General features: G+C 36.7%; 1 pseudogene; it reads right to left on the minus strand.

Moving 5' to 3' along the window:
• Nucleotides 1-534: 534 nt before the first annotated feature.
• LOC125935300 (annexin A11-like) lies at nucleotides 535-1,227 on the minus strand (annotated as a pseudogene).
• Nucleotides 1,228-16,607: the final 15,380 nt, after the last annotated feature.

The raw sequence follows: 16,607 nt of genomic DNA on the forward strand, positions 1-16,607 counted from the left end.
TACAGCCGCTTATTCTCCAATCTGATGTCTGATGAGTGGTCAATTTCCCTGCAAGACTCCAGGATGCCATTCAGGGCCCAGTCTTTTGTTCTTGCTCCCCTCATGGCCTTGTTGGGCATGTGTGGGTTCGGCTTTCGGCTTTGTCCAGTAAAGCCCAGGATGGCAGAAAGGATTACTCAAGACTCCGTGCAAGTCAAGAGAGGTGAGAGGGAGGCTCAGGGAAGTCTTGCAAGATACTCAGTGAGCCACGTGCCGATAAGAATATATAGAAAACGTGCAGAAAAACAAGTTAAGACAGGGTAAAATATTCCATGAGATAACATGGTCTAAGGGATTTATGAACACAGGCAGGACCTAACCCCTAGATATACATTAACCAGATAAGGCAAGTGAGTGCCCCTAGATGTACATTAACTAGATAAGCAAAGCATGGCCGCTGTTTTCAGCAAGGCCAGAAAGCAGTGTTCTGCTTTGCAATGCGTTCCCTATAATCTCTTAACCCAGGACAGAGCTATTTGATTTCCCACAGGCCTTTCAGCAAAAACAGGCTGGCGCATTCCCGAGACATTTCCCCACCGCCAGGGTTGCTTGCTTCGGGTTCCCAGACATCTCCCTGCAGATGCTTAGTGTCCGCACCTGCCCTTCCCTGATACTCATTGAAAACGGTACCAGGTGGGGCTGGCTCTGCAAGCACAGAACTGTGCTGATTTGGACTCCTGTGTCCCCAGGCGGCTCTCCCCAGCCACTTACACCTGCTCCGCATATCTCTGGGTGCATGGCATGCCCACTGTAGCCCTTATGTCCCGGTTTTCCTGGCAGAGAGTGATGAGGGGCCTCTGGAGGTGTCCTGACTTGTCTGGAATAGCCTCCTCCAAGGTTGTTTTCAATTCTGTTCTGTGGGCTCCGCTCACTTCCCGGGTGTGCTCACTGCCACGGGATGTGCGGATTTCAATCGGGCAGGCATCCGGGCAGGCTCCGGTGGCGTGGGCCTTCTCGATGGCTTCCCTTCCCTCACAAACCTCAAAGACGATGGGGTTTTCATCAGAGCCAAGCTGCCTTCGCAAAGTTTCCTGACAGTTCAGATTTCAGATCTTTGATCCAATCTTGGGGCCATCGGGAAGGACTGGAAGACCTTCTGCCATCACTTGTTGGAGCAACGCTCCGGGCAGCCTGTGAAGGCCGGCTCCTCAAGCCGGCAGCCTTTCCCAGCCTCCCACAGGACCTCATCATCTCTTAGGAGGTGAAAGACAGGAGCATGTGATGGTGCCTTGGTTTTCAGAGTGTGCTTGAGGCACAGTGGAGGCGCAGGTATCTTGGGCAGCTGTTGTTGCTGTCCAGGAGGTGGCATTGGCAGTTGTCCAGGGGACAACATAGGCTGGCCTGACACTGGGGACCGTGAGTGTGGGTTTCCTCCAAGGTACAGGTACATCCACATGGAGGAACGGGCTGCTGGATGAAGAGGGCTACCTAAAACCCCCAGGGAGTACTAGAGGCTCTCAGAGTACAAGCTGGGCACTTTGGTTCCTCTGAATGTTCCTGACATGTTGGTAGTTCTGGTTGAATTGCCCTGCGTAGTTTGCCCCATTATCCAGCCTGATGGGGGGCATGTGTGTATGTGTGGGGAGGTGGCTATCACCTCCTCAGTCACCACCACCTGGTGCAGATGGAGGGGTAGCCCCCTGCCAGCAGATGATACCCTGCATCATTCACAGATCCGGCCACAGGCGATGGGCACAAGGGGTGGCGAGAGGTGAACAGGACTCGAGCTGGAGCAGCTCTCTCTGCAGGCATCCCAGGCACACCATCTTGGGTCTGCCTGCATGCAGCTGGGTCCAGCTGGGGCCCTCAAATCAGAGCAAGGAAGTTTACATTTCCCCCCTTGATTCTGTGAGAAATAGAATATTTACTTGCAAATCATGACCTAAATTTGGCTAAAAGATCTTACCCACTAAAAGAGAAGTGTATACCTCGGTGACCAGTCCCATTTTTCATTCCTTCACTGACATTAGATGATGATTCAGGAAACTCACCCTTCTTAGCAAAGTTTACATTTGATTTTTCTAGAAAGTAAGATGGGCAACGCAATGATAGTTGAATAGTGAGAGTAGATTCTGTTGATAGTATGTTTCATATTTAATGCAATATATGTTAGGATTTACATATGTCCTTTTTCAAGGAAAAGTTAAAATGAAGGCAACATGGGCAATGAAAAATGTCACATGTGTTACCTACATTAAGAGACGATTGTAAAATAAAAAAAAATAAAAACAAAAAAATAAAAAATAAATAAATAATTAAAAATAATTTAAAAGATTTAAAAAAAAAAAGAAGGGGTGCCTGTGTGGCTCAGTCGGTTAAGCGTCCGACTTCCGCTCAGGTCATGATCTCGCGGTTTGTGTGTTCGAGCCCCGCGACGGGCTCTGTGCTGACAGCTCGGAGCCTGGAGCCTGCTTCGGTTTCTGTGTCTCCCTCTCTCTCTGCCCCTCCCCTGCTCATGCTCTGTCTCTCTCTGTCTCAAAGAAGGAAAGAAAGAAAACATTTTAAAAAATTAAAAAAAAAAAAAGTTAGAAACAATTGGCCCAATTCCCACAGGGTAGAGTGTGCTAGATAAAGGGCAGCTATGAAAAAGGTGAAACTGTTCATTAGATGAAATGTTTCACTGTATTAATACATATAACTCTTACTGCACATATATGAAGTTGGCATTTAAAAACAAAACAAAGAAAAACAATTCCTGTATTTAGAAAGTGCACCAACCTGTTGTTTTTCTCTGTAGCCTCAGATGTTACCTGATGTAAAACACGGTTTAGAGTTGAGAAAAACAAGAAAGAAAAAGCTTTTATTTTCTTCCTACCAGATGAATAAACCCTTAGTCTGCACAATTCATGTTTCAGAGTGACTTTTATTAACACATCACAGAAAATTTAGCTCATTTTTGTCTTAGATTAACCACATGGTAGTACTGATAACTCTTAATCTGGAAAAAAAAACTAGAGAAACAAAAACTTTGAAATCCAAGAGTGTCTTATAATCAGGTGATAGGAAACATACAGTGATTTGACAAAGACTTACTAAACTTTTCTCTTTTATTTCTAAATGCCTTGGAGAATTTATATGAAGGAAAAGTTATCAAATGTTTTAAAAATTATTTTTAACCTCAAAAGTTCTTCATCACATAATCTTATTTTCTATAATCAAGATTGGGACAGTGAAGGCAAATTTAAAGCACACATTCCTAAGAGTTCTCTCTAAAAGGTAATAGCATTTTTTGAGAACACCACAATTAAGCAATATATTTTATCTTTTTCTAGTTTGGGATTTTTCAAATGGGGTTAAGGAAATGTGTAGAATATATTCAATATTTTATTTCCATCTTTAAATGATGTTTTTCAATTTTGTATCACACACCATTTTCTATTTTGAATATTAAAATGATTAAAATTGGAATTTTCTCCAGGAATCTAATGCACAACGTAATGATTACAGTTAATAGCACTGTAGTATATACTTGAAAGTTGCTAAGAAAGTAGATCTTCAATATTCTCACCACGTTAAATGGTAATTATGCCGTATGATGCAGGTGTTAGCTAATGTTATGGTGGTACTCATTTCAATATATGAGTATATCAAATCAACACATTGTATAACAAAAACTTGCACACCACCATATATCAATTACATTTCAGTGAAGCCGGAAAAAAAATAAAATTAAAATTTCCATAAAAATAACTAGAAATGTATAAGGCAAAGGCAAGTGATGGACTTTACAATTTAAAAAAAATTTACCCGTATAGAACTTCTTTCAGTTTGTGCACATATGTAACACTAGCATAGCACAAAGGTACTAGAAGCGTCTAAGAACCATAAATAGAATATGTGCAGCTATTTAAGGCTATCTGCACCTCAGCCTGTTTGTCTAAAGACCCAATGATGTAGTATTTTTAGTAAGTCGAATATTACTACCCAATACCCCCCACGCCCCCCCCCCCCGCCTCCAAAATTTGCACCCTGGTCTTTGAAACCTGTGATTATATTCCCTAAAGTGGCTAACGGGACATGGCATATCTAATTAAACTAAGACTTTGCAATGGAGAGATTATTCTAGATTATTGGAGTAGGCCCAGCATAATCCTAAGGGGAAGTCGGGAGGGTAGGAGTGAGAAAAAGAGAAGAAGCAGAGGTGGATGATAAGGGGCATGAGCCAGGGAATGTGGGCGGCTTCTAAAAACCGCATAAAACAAGAAGATTGATTCTTCCCCCAGAAAATCTAGAAGGGAAATAACTTTGCCAATACCTTGATCTTAAACGTTCTAAATTCCAACGTTATAAAGTAATACATTTGCATTATTTTTAACACAAGAATTTTCTGATAGTTTATTAAAGCAGTAACACAAAACAAATAAGATATTTAAGAACAAGAAGGCAGGATGAATTTTAGAGCCATATATAAAGGACCGCAAACAATTATCATTCTTAATTCTAAAATATCTTCATTTATTCTATTGGCTTCATCTATTCTATTAGCTATTCTATTAGCTATTAGCTATCAGAATTTTCCCGATTTGTTTTCTGGTTCAAGCAATGCCTATTTTTGTTACTAGTTAGGGTCTTTGTTACTACTAACTTTGGAAGTTAGATGTGACTTTCCAGTCTTTCCAATCCATAGGTGGTGTCTACTTCCTCATTCACTGAATTCTTCTTTAGTAACAGAAATGTGATTGAATCTGGTTTTGCAATGGAATATGCTCAGGCCAGCCTAAGAGAGGCATGGAGCAGAGAAGAGGAATTGTAGCTGAGATCAACCAAAACCGGTTATCCCTTTGCCAACCCATCTGAAACACTGTAGAAGCTTGAGGACTCTCAGCTCAAATTAGCCAACACCAGGAAAATAGATTAAACTAATCCCAGATTAAATTGCCAAGCAACAGAATCCTAGGCAAAATAATTGTTTTACCCCACAAATAATTAGTGTTATTTGTTACAAAGAAGTAACTGACTACTACACTTGTTTCTCCATGAAAACCATGAGATGTAAATGCTCAGGATTCTAAGAGGACTGAGAAAAGAATGCAGCTTCCAAGGATGGTGTATTTCCAATGCCTACCATAAATATGGCCTCCAAATGTTTGGATGTAACACAGATTTTTTGTGAGAAATCAACTTCAATATGATGAGCTTCTGGTATGTCAGATATGTTTGTCATAACACATCCTGTTCACCTTCACTTTTAAAGGTGTAGACAGAATTACAGATTGAATTTGTCATAAATATACTACAATAAGGATGGCCAGCATCTATTGAAATCTTACTGTTTGTCAAGAACTATTCTAAGGGCTTCCTTCAGATTTCTAAATGCTTTTAGTGCCCTCAAAATCTATATGAGTGATACGTTATGATTATTTTCACTTTGAAGACACAAAGACTGAAGTATAGGAGAGTAATTAAACTACCTAAGATTACATGACTTATAATTTCTAGGGCCAATAATTTATAAGGAAAATAAAAGTGTATTTTTAATTAATCTGCCACAACATTTGTCTTAAAAACAAAATAAATAAATAAAACTTAGTTGGGTTCTATTCGTTTGCTTCCACTCAGTTCCACACACAATGGCCACATCTAAAGTCTGTATTAGATATCATTATGAGCTCAATTTACTCATCTTTTTAACCCATATTGCTTTCTCTCAACTTCATGGCAATTACTTGGAGCCTATAGGGCTTCAATGTGAAGATAATACACTGTTGTGGATTGAATCTTGCTCCCCAAAATGTATGCTCAATTCATAATTATCAATGTGTGATTTCAATTGGAAATAGAGTCATTGCAGATAGAATTAAGATGTAAGTCAAAAAGAGGTCTTAAGATTCAGGACTTGCCCAAAATCTAATCGCTGATGGTCTTAGAAGAAGAGACCAGAGACACACAGAGATAATGGCATGTGAAAACAGAGGCAAAGATTGGAGTTTCGAATCTACTTGATAAGGATTGTCATCCTCCTGCGAACTGAGAGACAAGCATGAACATGGTATCCCCCAGAGCTTCCAGAAGGCACTAATCTTGTTGATACTTTGTTGATTTTGGACTTCTAGCCTCTAGAACTGTAGGAGAATAAATTCTTTGTTTTAAGCCACTTTGCAGTATTTTGTTATGACAGCCTTAGGAAACTAATATAATACCCTTGACCTAAACTTTGTCATAAGTATTTTTATTCAAGCAATTTCATTTAGCACCAGTCCTTGGACTAATAATCCTTGCAATTTAGGCGTATACTAGACTGAAGTATTTTTTTTTTATATTCATTTACTTTTGAGAGAGAGAGAGACAGAGTGAACAGAAGAGGGGCAGAGAAAGGGAGAGACAGAATCTGAAGAAGACTCCAGGCTCTGAGCTGTCAGCACAGAGCTGGACGTGGGGCTTGAACTCACCAAACATGAGATCATGACCTGAGCTGAAGTTAGATGCTTAACCGACTGAGTCTCCCAGGCGCCCCTGAAGTATTTTTCATTCAAACCTCACTTAAACCTTTTATCTTATGGAGACTAAAAGTAGTCACCTGTGTAACCTGTCTTTACTTCCTTTGCTTTCTGTTTGCAAATTGTACCATCCCCCCCCCCCAGGTCATCTCTTTCTTGTAATATTTTGTCAGATGCAGCCAATAGCGACCAGCATTTTTTCCACCTCAACTTCTGTTTTCCAGAATCTATCTCTAAAGTTTTAGTTTTAGTAGTTCTTTTTTTTTTTTTTAAAGTTTTTTTTTTTTTTTTTTTTTAATTTTTTTTTGGGACAGAGAGAGACAGAGCATGAACGGGGGAGGGGCAGAGAGAGAGGGAGACACAGAATCAGAAACAGGCTCCAGGCTCCGAGCCATCAGCCCAGAGCCTGACGCCGGGCTCGAACTAACAGACCGCGAGATCGTGACCTAGCTGAAGTCGGACGCTTAACCGACTGCGCCACCCAGGCGCCCCTAGTTTTAGTAGTTCTATATGAGTCTTGCAACTTGATCAGACAACAAAATTAGTAAATATTTTGTTCACAGCATTACATTAAAACACTCTGCCAGCCTCAGTGATTGCTTCCCTTGCTCTTAACCTCTCCAAAGACATAAGGGAAGAGTTCCTTTGATTCTTATAAGGACACTAATCCTATTCCTAAGAGCTCCACTCTCATGACCTAACTACTTCCCAGAGTCCCCACAACATATGAATTTTGGAGGGACACAAACATTCTATCCATAGCAGTTCTGCTAACTAAAATGATGTTGGGAAGTAAACCCCCGTACATCATCCAAATTGAAAGGAAACACAATAGTAGTGAACACTGGTAACGTCTATCCAAATATATCTGTGTAAGGATACATTTAATTGCTATTTCTGATTGACAGATGAAGCTTTATAAAATTTAAAGGAAAAAATAAAAAAAATCAAGCATCTAAAATACAGCAACAGAAATTCTTGTCATTTTGTGAATTTGATAAATAGCTTTCAATATTTGATTTTTTTAAAATTTTACTTTACAGAGAGATAGTGGGGGAAATGGGCAGAGGGGAAGAGAGAGAGAGAGAGAGAGAGAGAGAGAGAAATCTCAGGCAGGATCCCATGTACACCATGGAGCCTGATGCAGGGCTCAATCCCATGACCCTGAGATCATGACCTGAACCAAAATCAGGAGTCAGATACTCTACTAATGGAGACAACCAGGTGTCCCTAACTTTTCAATATTATAAACATTTGGTAACATGGCTCATATGTTAGAATTCCACAGTAAATATTTTACTTTATGGTCTGAATAGGAAATCATATAAAATAGAAAATTAGTGTCATATCTAAACTATGCATGTATGTGCAATTCACCAAACAGAAGTATATCACCATACATTAAAATATATGTAAATATAGATTTGTTTATTGTATATAATATGACATAACATAATAACATGACATGCACAATATTACAATATAAGGTATTCTTCATTCTAGCTCTGGGTTTGTGTGTGTGTGCACGCTCTGCTGAATTCCTTGGAATACATGGCAAATTTACGGTGGAATCTAGGAGGAAGATTAGTCAAATACAACGGCACATACTTCCAGATGTCCTGTCCCAAGGGCTGTTTGATCTGACTGCAGCACATAAGGGACAGAGCTAGGAATCTATGCATCATTTATGTTGGATTATATTTACAAAGGCCAGACTGAACTTCTGAATGATCCTATTGAAAAGAATGTTGCTACTTTCTCAACATCTGCTCAGAGAAATTTGCATAGATACCACATGTGCAAATAGCAGATAAAGCTTCAGACACCTCAGACATTTTAAACTAAATTTTGTACAATGCTTCCTAACTGAACTAACTGAACTAGAGGCCCTACTTTGATAGTCTTTCAGTCCTAGGGGAAATTCTACCTCTTCTATTATTTCGAGGAATCTTACAATTGAAAAATATAGTAAAGTTACTTGAAACTAAGAGAAAATAAGTTTGATAGCAGAAACTTTGTGCAAAAAGTATAAACAAAAGCAAAAATGAATCAATCAAAAATCTTACATATGAGATATTCTAATGAGGATGAGTAAAAAAAAAGTCTTTGTTTTTTGGAGTTTTAGTAACTAAGAGAGAAGTATTCCAGGCAGTTATTAAATGAAATGTGCCATTTAAAAGGATTAGAAGCATATTGTTTAAAATTATTTAAAAAGGCCACTTTGGCATGAATGGAATTTGATATTGCTGTTTGCACATCAGTGAAACGATATGCCACATTTTGTGAAGACATGACCCGAAACGTTCCTTTTTTGTGGCTTCATCGTTTTACTTTGTGGGATTTGTCAGGGCAGATGGAGTGGGAGAGGGGAAGCAGCGTCCTTGTTTCGGTCAGACAGAGAAAGATAGATATCCTATGCTTTCACTCATATGTGACACGAGAAACTTAACAGAAGACCATGGGGAAAGGGAAGGGGAAAAATAGTTTCAAACTGAGAGGGAGGCAAACCATAAGAGACTCTAAATACAGAGACCAAGCTGAGGGTTGATGGGGTGGTAGGGAAGGGGGTAAATGGGTGATGGGCATTGGAGGAGGGCACTTGCTGGGATGAGCACTGGGTGTTGTATGTAAGCGATGAATCATGGGAATCTACTCCCGAAGCCAAGAGCACACTGTATACGCTGTAAGTTAGCTAACTTGACAATAAACTATATACATATATAAAAAAATAGTAATTAAATAAAATTTAATTTTAAAAAAAGGATAAGTTGCTTTCTTTAGTGATTTCCTACCACTTTGAAGTGTTTAATTATAAAGTAGAAATATTCTTAAATTTCCAAGACTTAACATGTAACCTTGCAGAGCATTTTATAAAATAATCACACCCAACATTCATTCAATCCCCAAATATGAATCATGTTTTAACAGAATATAGAGGACTTTTTATTATGATTCATTCATATTATTTTCTAAATTTGCAAAAAAGTCAATATTTTATTTATGTAAGTTTCCTCAGAACACATGTATTTTTATAAAGTGAAAAAAATAGAACAGAAATAATGGAAGCAGTTCATATTTCAGCATAAGAAACAGTGATATATAATCTTTCTTGTAACCATGTTTTTTCTGTTCTAAATAGATTATCTCAATAATGCATAACAATAACAAATAATAGAAATATTTTTAATGCTTTGATTTTTAAAAATATTAAAAGTTAGCAATAGCTAATGTCTATATAAAATTCAACATTTCAATGGGGGTATATTCTTGTAAAAAAGGACAATTACGTGAACATTTAAAAACTTGATTTTCTGTATACAAAATTATAATTTTATACATTGCAGTATTTCCACATAAAATTATAAAAAAATAACTTACATTCTGTAAATATTTTGTGTCTTTCAAACGAAAATGTGAGCCTATGAATACCTATAAATCATACTATATTTTAAAAAATAATGTAATTTAATTTTTGTTTGTTTGGTTTACTTTTTCTAAAGGGATCACCCTTTCTAGACTATTGTCTTTATATACTGAGCACTATTTAATATGCCCCAAATATCCTGACATATAGTTCCTATCCCATTGTGCATTTAAAGCCTAAAATCAATAGTCATGATTTTATGTCTATTCACTACTGTAGGCTCCCCTCCCTCTCTTCCTTCCTACCTTCCTACTTTCCTTCCTTCCTTCCTTCCTTCCTTCCTTCCTTCCTTCTTCTCTTTCCCTTTCTCTCTTTTTCTCTCCCTCTTTTTCTTTCTTTCTTTCTTCTCCTCCTTCCTCCCATTTCTATCTTTTCTTTCCTCCTTTATCTCTCTTTCTCTCTTAAATATTGGTAAATCAAACATAGCACAAAATTTACCATCTTAATCATTTTAATCATTCAGTTCAGTAGTGTTAAATATTCACGTTGCTGTGAAACAAATTTGTAGAACTTTATCATCTTGCACAACTGACACTCGATACTGATTGAACAACTCCCCATTTCCCCCTCCCTCTGGGGGAAATGTCTCAATGAACTTGAATACCCTAGGTATCTTGTATAAGTGGAATCATACAATTTTTATTTTCTTTTCTGAATGACATATTTCATTAAACATAATTTCCTCAAGATTCATTCATGCAGCATGTTTCACAACCGCCTTCCTTTTTATGGCTGAATAATATTCCATTATATGTGTATATCACGTTTTATTTATTCATTGACCCATTGAAAGACATTTGTTTGGCTTCATATTTTGACTATTATATATAGTGCTGCTATTGAACAGGGTTGGGCAAATATCTCTTTGAGATTCTGTTTCCATTCTTTCAGAAATATACCCAAAAGTGGAATTGCTGGAATATGTAATACTTATATTTTTTTAATTTTTTGAGTCATTGTCATATGGTTTTTACATAATGGCTACACCGTTTTGCATCCCCACCAAGAGTGCATAACGTTTCCAATTTTTCCACATTTTTAACAACACATTATTTTCTAGTTGTATTTTTGATAGTAGCCATCTTAATGGTTATGCAATGATGTATCATTTGATTTTGATTTGCATTTATCTAAGGATTTGTGATATTGGACATCTTTCATTTGCTTGTTGACCTCCATACATTCCTGCTTCTGATCCCAGAGATGCATTAAAAATGTATTTTCCTATATATGTGTGTTATGTGGCTCCCAGACTACTGATATGGATATTTTTGACTAGAAATGCCTAAGTGCACTCACCTAGGCCCTTTTTAATCACAGAAAGCCCCACAGACATTCTCCCACCACCATGGCATTGATGTCGTGGATGGCTCGTCCTTGTGGTTTTTATTATGATTGAGCGATGTACCTCAGCAAAACCATCGGGTGATTTTGAAGAACAACCCTTAGTAGTCACAAGTCCTAGAGGGTACACAGCACGCTTTAGGGCCACACAGTGAGGTCTAAAGGTAGAGAGAGGGAGGGAGGTAACAAGGACTGGGGCTCTGCCTTTATTAGGGCCAGAGAGGGGAGTGCCTAGGGTTTAATAGGTTCACTCTTTATTGGCAAATTTAAAGCATACAAGCGATAACTGAAGTTAAGGAGTAGGAAGGGAAATGCAAAGTCATTCAAGAGTTCAATTATCTAGGTTATCCAGGGCTCTTGAAAAGGGGAACTTTATTGGCAGTGGTGATAAACAACTTGATAAATAAAGTGATAACTTTGTTATCAGCCTGATTCCTGATCTAGTTTTATGTTAGTAGCTGTGTCATACAGCTGGCAATATGTTCATTCAAGATGGATGTCTAGAAATGGATGCTTCTGCAACCAAAAGTTTAATGTCAGAAACATTACAATTAAAAAGTTTAATGCCAGCACTATAATATGGAATAAATTAATTTTACTATTTAAAAAATACTACAAAATGGAACTGGAGAACAGTTTTAAATGTCCAATGTACTTATTTTATTTATATTTCTGTAGATGATTTTTCGTTTTCTTCATATGTAAAACATATCATCTGTATGCAACATTTTATTTTCTGTAGTTATATGTATATTGTATATAACTTTTTAAATCTTGAGGGATGAGTATAAGTAATCTCTTTCACTTCAATAGCCATAACATCAGATTTGGAGTTTATTTAATAAATAAAATGTGATAATTATCTGTATCCTTACTGAATTTAAGAAACGTAATTCCTTCATGCATTACAGGAAACTGTATCTTTCCATTACCTACAATTTCCACAAAATATCATGTGATGAAATTTCAGCTCTATCTTGAATAAGCTTGGGCCTTTTACCAAAATCAGCCTTATCACTAATATCTTACTGACTCTCCTCACAAGAGAGGAATGCAAATCTGGAATTATGTTCTTTTTATGGCTTGACTCCGTCTTTCCTGGAGTTGACTATCAGAAAAGGAATAATTTCCTCTAATTTTATCTTCCTGTTCTCTTTCTTGATCATACCAAAAATAACTTTCAATTAAGCGACTTGGAAAAAAAAGTCGTAACGTCACTAGGTACCGTAGTAGGATTTAGTATTTAGGATTTAGGCACCAAATCCCCAAATTCCTGAATATATTTTCACTCATTTCCTTAATATAGGTTTTCAAAATCCTACTTTTTGTGCACTATGTACATCATTCGGCAACTTTTTTTAGGGGAGGGGGGATTCTTTATTAATGTTTCATCCAATATTGTATTTGTGTAATATAAAACAATTATTTGATAGAAAGCTTTCGTATAGTGTTCTTAATTTTTCATCATAAAAATCTCTATATTGATTGAGCACTGGGAAAAGTTAACTGGCAACCATGAAGGAACATAACAGGAGGGCCAGGAGTGGCTCGGGCAACCTTTCTAGGATGAAAAGACTAGAACTTTGGCAGTTACCATTTTTCACTTCCTTGCCTTCCAGTGGCCCTCCTTTTGTACATTAACAAAAGTAGTATCTTTCCAGATGTAATCAGACATCTGGGAAGAAGGGACAGAGTAGGGGAGCAGGTGAACACAATCGTTGCCTTGGGTAATGCTGAGGCCACAAATAGCTTTGTTGGAGGATATGTTGAAATAAACATATGTGACTTAAAAAAAAACAAACCTCTATATTGATAGAACAAACATTGTTCTATTCTGTAATTCAGAAAAGTTATTTCATATAGTTAGATTCTCCAGTTATGTTTGTGTGTGTATGTGTGTACTTGTTGGTCAGTAAAATACTTTCTTATGAGAAAACAAAGAGGTCACATCAATTGTATGTAATTATATATGTGTATGTATGTGTATGTGCATGGAGGTTTTGACCAGATTGAACTTAAATCATGCTGCTGCTAAAATATACTTACTTATATGTCTGTAACATAAAGAAAAAAATAAACATAGGTACAATTTATGAAATTGCACATCTCAGTTTGAAAAGATTACTCATTTTTGTTGTATATGTGTTTGTATGCTTATACATTTCTGTGTATTTATTGAAATAATTAAGAATATGATTTTCTTCACAATAGTAGGCATTAGCACCAGTATACAAGACATGTTATTTCTTTTATTAAATTATATCCGCTGAATATGATTAAAGGGGCAAATAAAATAGAAAAAGTCACCTATTGGGGATCAGAAGTTATTAAAGTTAGAACCACTAATATATTCCCATGAGTACAATTAAATGTAAAACAAGTCATTTGTATATATACATAGCCAGGAGGGGTTGATAGGTGAAGTCCTAGTTAGTCAAATAATGAGAAAGCTGGTCCTTTCAGAAATGCCATAGAAACTAGTGTGCCTAATTCTCCATCTATCGTAAACGGTTTTAGCAGATAGAGAAAGATAAAATATATCTAGAAACACCCTTCTTTATTTCCAAGTGGAAATTAATAGAAAAAAATAAATCTGTAACTATCACATATTAAGGTTTAAAAAGTAGTTATCTCAGTATTATGCTAAATGGAAGTGGTGTATATAATTCATATTGAATATAATTTTAAAATTTGAGTTAGTTTATGATTTATTACATTAAAATGTTGACATAGTAATGGCACCCATTATCAAATGATCTTGACTTTTAATTTATATCAGCGGTTCTCTATGAAAAAAGATGGTTATGAAAAACACTGAACCATTGTTATAATATAATTGTCTATATTATAAACTACCATGAGGGTTAGGAATTAAACAGTAGCCCCATTAAATGTATTAAGGTATAACACCTGTATGTCTCACTCTTGGTCTATTTACCTGTGAATGTATATTGTTGGTATCTGCTCAGTTCTTTCAAGGACCACTTATGTTATAAAACAACTAAAATTCAATTAAATAATCAGATTCCATGCAATTGTTTTTTTCTAACACTGTAACATATTAAAATTAATTTACTTGCAGTTCAATATTAAATGTCTTTTATGTATCAAGTAGTATGTTACAAGCTAAATTTCAAAAAAAAAAAAAAAAGATTAAGCCCGTACTTTAAAAAATATGTAGAAGTGAAGACAATTTCTCAGATTAAATAATGGAAGGATTCCTCATAAATAGTAATTTTATATATATTATTAGTCTGACTGAAAAATATAAGCATTAATACATCATGTATAAAAAAAAGATAACATTGAGTAGCTTTCAAGAATGGATCTCTAGGGGCACCTGGATTGCTCAGTAGGTTAAGCATCTGACTTTGGCTCAGGTCATGATCTCACGGCTTGTGAGTTTGAGCCCCACGTCAGGCTCTGTGCTGACAGCTCAGAGCCTGGAGCCCGCTTCAGATTCTATCTCCATCTTTTTCTGCTCTGCCCCGCTGGTTCTCTCTCTCTCTTTCTCTCTCTCTCTCAAAAATATAAATAAACATTAAAAAAAGAATGGATCTCTTTAGGGGTGCCTGAGTGGCTCAGTCGGTTGAACATCTGACTCTTGATTTTGGCTCAGGTCATGATCTCAGGGTCTTGGGATGGAGCCCCACATCCAGCCCTGCACTGAGCATGGAGCTTGCTTAAGGTTCTCTCTCTCTCTCTCTCTCTCTCTCTCTCTCTCTGTTTCTCTCTCTCTCTCCCCCCCCCCCCCCCCCCCCCTCCTCGTTCTCTCTCTCTCTCTCTCTCTCTCTCTCTCTCTCTCTCTCAAGAGAATAAAAAAGAATGGGTCTCTTTAAGGTAGAGCTGTATCTATATATTATCTTGTTATAAACAATGCAATAAAATAATTGTAAAATAGATGCTATATTCATATTTTGCTCTTTTGAACATGGCTGACAAGTCCAGTTTAAGCTCTTTTAATCACAGCTTAATTTACTGTGCCCCACTTTTTGAAAGTTTTACCTGGAAAATTTGTTTCACCTAAATTTATATGCCATTCAGCTTCTTTTTCTCTCTCATGCCTTCTCAAATATTTTGCAGTCCAACTTTTGTTCTTACCCTCCCTCAAAACGTGTCTTGACAAAATCACCCTTGACATTTATAAAAAGCAAAATTCTAAGGCTACAGCTTTGTTAACCTGTTGCCAGTACGTAAGACAAGTCTATCACTTTATCCTTCCTGAAAAACTGCTCTTACCTTATTTTTCAGGACATTATTTCCTTTTTCAGTTACTGACTTACCTTATCGGTTGTTACTTCCCAGAATTCCTTGTGCATCCTGTTAATTTCCCCAACTTTAAACTTTTGTTGATTTTCTGGGCACAGTATTAGCTCTTCTAGTTTCTATCCAAGTTCTCTCATTAGCTTCTTTCATCAGCACGTACGTGCTGATAAATTATAGTTTGTAGCTTCAGCCAGAACCTCTTGTAGGAAATCCAGATACAACTACTACTCCTAAACTCAATTTTCATATAAATGTTTAATAGCATCAAATATAATATAAACATCAGTAATTGTTTTGATATTTCCAACTCCATACTATTCCATGAGCAAATCTGACCACTGTTCACCACGTCTGCTATAACCACTCTGTTTAAAGCCACCAACCATCTCTTTCCTAGAATATTGACATAGCCATTCACTAATCTCCCTTCTTCCACTTTATATCTATCATAAGTCTAGTTTTCACACATTACTAAAGGGATCATTTTTAAATGTGTCAGATTTGGTCACCTCTCAGTTCAGAATCATCCAATGGCTTCTCTTATACTTAGGATAAAGTTCCAAATCATTGTCATTCCTACAAAGCCATGTGCAATCTTAACCTTTCCCTCCCTACAATCAGCTCTTACAACGACCTCTATTTCTCAATATGCATCATCTACACTGGCATTCCCTTGGTGTTCAGCCTCAAAAAACTTTTTCCTTAATAGTCTTTGCAATGAGTACCAAGGGTCAATTTGCAAATGCACAATAATGATGTGGGGAACTATTTTAGATACATACTAAGCTATGTGACAGGGAAAGGATGACCATGACAGAGATGTCCTCACCCCTAGAATAGTTTCAATTTTTCTAATTTAATACAAAAAAAATGAAAAGTGGGACAGAAGTTAAATTTGCATAGAAAGTCTTGTTGACTGTTGATATCATCTGACATACCCCTGATTATACACACATGCTCAAACACACACACATACAGACACTCACATGCATGTGCACGACTAAGAAATGCTCATCAATTCCTATTTTTCCAAGCATTTGTAATATATATATATATATATATATATATATTATAAATATATATATTTAAAAACACAT

The sequence above is a fragment of the Panthera uncia genome (assembly GCF_023721935.1).
Source record: "Panthera uncia isolate 11264 chromosome A1 unlocalized genomic scaffold, Puncia_PCG_1.0 HiC_scaffold_17, whole genome shotgun sequence".
Lineage (NCBI taxonomy): Eukaryota > Metazoa > Chordata > Mammalia > Carnivora > Felidae > Panthera > Panthera uncia.